The 5,219-nt window shown below is 36.5% G+C and overlaps 1 long non-coding RNA gene across 6 annotated transcripts; it reads right to left on the minus strand.

Moving 5' to 3' along the window:
• Positions 1–1,656: 1,656 nt before the first annotated feature.
• Positions 1,657–3,795, minus strand: LOC26531259 (uncharacterized). Of its 6 annotated transcripts, XR_004302988.2 has the most exons (6): positions 3,640–3,790; positions 3,432–3,591; positions 3,332–3,362; positions 2,717–2,805; positions 2,417–2,448; positions 1,657–2,362 (listed from the first exon to the last, which is right to left on the minus strand). It is a non-coding gene; the product is annotated as an uncharacterized lncRNA (long non-coding RNA). The 6 variants fall into 6 exon arrangements; XR_004302989.2 differs by lacking the exon at positions 3,332–3,362 and having other exon boundaries at positions 3,653–3,795; XR_001449659.3 differs by lacking the exon at positions 3,332–3,362 and having other exon boundaries at positions 3,432–3,583; positions 3,640–3,792.
• Positions 3,796–5,219: the final 1,424 nt, after the last annotated feature.

The raw sequence follows: 5,219 nt of genomic DNA on the forward strand, positions 1-5,219 counted from the left end.
ATAATTTCGTAGCAGACGCACTTTCGCGTATTAATATAAAAGAACTCAAAGATATGCAACATAAAGTGTACAGTAGAAAATTATGAACTTCTGCCAAGGCAAAGTCATAAAAATGTATCTAAGCCAACGTACATGAAGTCATTACAAATGATGAAGTACGAAAAGTAGTGACCTTGCGCATAACAGAATCTAAATGTTTTTTTAAACATGGAAAAAAATTATCACAAGAATTTAAGTTAGCAATTTATATACTAATGGAATCCTCAATTTAGGTAAGTTCTTCCAAAAGCTTGAAACAGAAGCCGGTATATTAAAAATCAGCCAACTCAAAGTGGAACAGAGCGAAAAGATCTTTGAATCAGTTTCAATAGATTCCTTTAAAATTAACGGCAATCAAATATTATAATCTTTAGGAGTAACGCTACTCCAGCCGGTGACCCAACTAAACGATGAACAAAAAATACAACAAATACTGTCTACATACCATGACGACCCAATTCAAGGAGGCCATAGTGGCATAACAAGAACGCTAGTGAAAATAAAAAAACACTATTACTATTACTATTATTCATATAAAAGAGTACGTACGTAGGTGTCAAGAATGCCAAATGTCTAAAAGAAAGACACACCCAAAAACTCCTTTGACTCTCACAGAAACACCTGTGAATGCTTTCGGTATAGTGATAGTGGATACAGTTGGTCCGCTACCTCAATCGGAAAATGGCAGTGAATACATAGAAACATTAATATGTGACCTTACAAAATATTTAGTATTCATTCCAATATAAAGCAAAAGCTCAAATAATGTCGCAAAAGCTATATCCGAAAATTTCATACTCAAGTTTGGTCCAATGAAGACGTTCATTTCAAACATGGGAACAGAGTATAAAAACCAGATTTTAACTGATTTATGCAAGTATATTAAGATCAAGAATCTCACCTCTACCTCTAATGAATACATTCGTTCATACTTCTCTGCAGACTAAACTGACTGGGATGTCTGGATTCAATATTTCACTTATTGCTTCAACACGACACCACCAGCAACGCATGAGTATTGTCCATACGAACTGATATTTGGCAGACTACCAAAACAGTTCATAGACTTAAACAAAACAAAGCTATGTACTCCTATTTATAATTTAGATGACTACTCTAAGGAAATAAAGTTTAGATTAGAAATAGCATACAAAAGAGCTAGAATTATATAGAAAAATCCAAGGCTTCTAGGAAATTAAAATATAATGAAAAACAAAAAAATTTGAAATAAAAGTAGGAGATAAAGTACTTATACAAATTAGAGCCAGTTTATTTAGGACCATATATAGTAAAGAAAACAGAAAATATTGACAACATTTTTATTAAAGGTAGTAAAGATAAGAAACGAAAAGTACATTAGGATAGGCTAAAAAAATATATTCAATAAAACGTTTCATGCAGCAAAAAAAAAAAGAAAAACACTAAAAAACAAAATTGTTTATGTATTCTTCTAGGTAAATTTAAAATTAAATAAAACGTAAACTCGAATATATTAAAATTAAAAATTGGTAATGAACACAAAAGTTAAAAAAAAAAAACAAGTAAGATGTTTTAGTCGGGAGCTCCCGACTAGAGGATACCCTGAGCCCTCCTCTTCCAACATCAAATGCATATATATTCTATTTTTGAAGCTATATGTCAAGTTTGGTGCCTCTAGCTCTTTTTATTTACCAAAATTGCCCAAAAAACAGGATATCGATATCGATTTTTATCGATTGCTTGGAAACGAAGTAAGTTATCGCCGAGCTTGCGATCCACGGCGCCAGAAGGGGCGATCGCTATTGGCCGCCCGATTCGCTCCCAAAGAGATAGTAGGGAGAGTGGATCGCATGTCCTTGTCCTTGGCCTTCATTTGGGCCGTTGATCCACAAAAATCAAGCTGTGTAGGTGAGCAGCAACGGTGCCCGCCTCGCAAATGTATGCGTGTTCCGAAATTCGGCGCCCATGTTGTTCCTGCCCAAATGTATACAGGTGAGTTCGACTTTGTCAACGGTCAACGGTGGGTGTGCCGTGCTCAAGAGCGAGTTGAAGTTTTTCATTGCCGGTCCCAACAAAAAGGAAACTCTAATAGAGTAACCTCACCCATTTTTCAGCGCATAGTGCTTGAATTCCGCGCACTTGTCAATGGCGCCAATTTCACGACGGCGAGACGACCACCCACAGACGAGGCCCCCACGACGACGAAACGGCCACTGGCAAGAAAAGCCACCAAAACCGGGGTCCAACAGCGAAGACGCAGCCCACGCCCACTTAATCACTGAGTGAGTCCGTTCCACGTCGTTCTTCCTTCGCCCGAGCAAATGGCCCAGTCAGACATAGACTCCTAAGAAAACAGATATTTTTTTTTGTTTATTAAATACCTATAGTACATACTTACGCCAAGTTCCACCTAAGTTATAGCATCCACAGCTGCGAAAAAGGAGCAAAGAAAAGGGTGTTTTAAAGTTCCATATATATATTTACAAATAAAGAAATAAACTTTATATTTAATTTCATCGCCCTTAGCACCCCAGAGAGCTCTTCAGGTAGGCTAAGTGTAATTTAAGCGATTTAATTCCCACTTGATTAGTTTCTATATACGCAACTTTCCAACATACCATTTTGTTTTCAGCGTGGTAACACACACATATATATACATACATAAGCGTCCGCGAGTTTGAGGGAGCCTGTTGCTTACCTTCATAATAATTTATTTGTCCTCCAACGTGCTCCCGGTGGCAAATGGTCATAACTTTCCGTGACGTCTTTGCTTCGCTTGTGGTTCGCCTAAAAATTCAAAATTTTAAAAAAAATTTATAGTCATTGTACAAGTTAACACATAACACTTAATATAGGATATTTCATAAGTTTATAATCAACCCTCGCTATCGCGTGCTTCATAAGTTAAGGAACAGCCCTTGCAACTGCGACACTGCATACTTTGTATCAGCGCGCTATAGCTGCAATGGTCAGCGGCGGTAACCGGACACTTGTTTTGCTGCAAGAGTTTCCGTTATTGCCTAAGTTTGCTGAATCGGCTTGCCGACCATGACATTGTGGCGTGATGCGAGTTTTGGCTTAGCTTAAGTGAAATATTCTGTGTATTAAGAAATTAGTTTTTAATGCGGCTTTCACTGAGGCACATCGGCCCAGGGACGCTTAAATTAACTCACTCACTACGGCGTATCGGCCTAGTGTTTTATAAATAACCAAAATAAAGTCTTATGACGCAAATCCGCGAAGACCTTTTTATTTAAATATTAATTTACATAACATAACAATATCCGTTAAAATGCCAGTAATATGCACTTACACGAAATTATAAATAGCAACTTGCAGATATTCTGCAGGAGAGTAAGCAATAAGATTAAATGTTAATAATTATAAGAAATGTAACCAATTAAGTAACGCACCTGAAGAGAGAAATGTCCGGCTAAATTTTCATTGATGGGGAAAGTTGGCATAACAGCCGGCACGGGCTAATGTAGGCCAAAATAAGGGAGACGAGTGAAGGTGTTCGTCTCATGGTAGGGGGGGTACGCTGGGTCCGGAACCGGGACTCGATCTGGAAAACTAAAGTGGATTATTAGTGTTTTTTGTTAAATTATATTAGCGTCACACCTTTGGTGTTTACATTGATTTGTCGTCGCAGCTGTTTATGTTATTCATTTGTTAGAAGTTCCGACTGTTTGACGTTATCGGAGTGTGTGGTTCGTTTAGCATAGTGTTGTATAGGTGTGTATAGCTACGGACGTGTAGCTTTGTTGTTATCGATTATGCGGGCTGCGGCCAGGGAAAGGAATGTGCGTCAGATTAGCGGCGGTGACTTAGCGTCGAATTTTGGTACTTGTTATCGGAAAAGTATCGGTCACTTTCAAATGCATTTATTTATGTTTTTAAGTACGAAACCAAATAAATTTAAATGCAGAATTGCAAAAAATTTTTTTATATACTATCTACATTCATTTATTTCTTAATTTTAATTTATAATATGGGTAAACAAAGGGGTTGAAAAGTTAGGTTTTCACCATTCTTTAAATATCTTAGTTTAGGGATAATGGCCCCGAAAGCCGCATATACACGATTGAAGTCTATAGTTTCACCTAACCAATCTTGAAAAAATTATAAAAAGCGATCAGCACGTTTTTAAGATATTTGAACTACAGTGCAGCAACCTCGTTGCTAGACCCATTCAAAATGACCATAAATCACCCTTGCACTTGAACCCTAATATATTTTCCCAGGGATAATGGCCCTCAATGCACGGTATACCAACTTGAAGATACATGTTTAAGGAAGCTTTACGCATTAATTCTAAACAAATTGATCAGCCAGTTTTTTAGAAAAATAACAAAATGTAAACACACCTCATGTTATTCATTCAAATGGCCTATCGAGCTACTAGCTCCAACGGGAACCGAACCACTGCTCAGAATCAGTGTTGAACAATGTGATACAGAATTGAGCGGGAATAAATTAATTCAAAATACTTGTATATGGAAAGGAAATGCAGTAATATATGAAATAATTGTCATTTTACAATAAAACATTATATTTGGTAAAATAGACTGCTACACATATAATAACGAAAAGGTGGCAATATTTATTATTTTTTTTATTATTCTATTTATTATTCTATTTCTCCGATAATGGCCCCAAATGCACGGTAGTTTAGCATATAGATCGCGAATTATCAATCATTTCGCTTTTTATATCAAGAAAATCGTCCAGCAAGTTTTTGAGAAATTCGCATTTTTCTATTTTTCTTATACCCCCTGTTTTGCATAAAAAAAACAAGCTGACAACATTACATATTTAACATATTTATTCATCAAAATGGCGGCGATATTTTAACCTTTATTATTCTACTTCTCTGATAGTGGCCCCTAATACACGGTAGTTTAACATATAGATCGCGAATTATCAATCATTTTGCCTTTTACATCAAGAAAATCGTCCAGCAGGTTTTTGAGATATTCGCATTTTTCTATTTTTCTTATACCCCTGTTATGCAAAAAAAAACTAGCTGGCAACACTTACATACTTAACATATTGCTACCAAAGGGTGGCAATATTTTTTTATAACGGTGTTTGAAATTGTATTTATTTAAATGGACTGAACGCCACAGCAATAACAGAAACTGTTAGCAAATTGAGGCATACGTGTTGGACGACAAGCCGTGCCGTGCAATGCCATGCCA

The sequence above is a fragment of the Drosophila virilis genome, unplaced genomic scaffold, assembly GCF_030788295.1.
Source record: "Drosophila virilis strain 15010-1051.87 unplaced genomic scaffold, Dvir_AGI_RSII-ME tig00001625, whole genome shotgun sequence".
NCBI lineage: Eukaryota > Metazoa > Arthropoda > Insecta > Diptera > Drosophilidae > Drosophila > Drosophila virilis.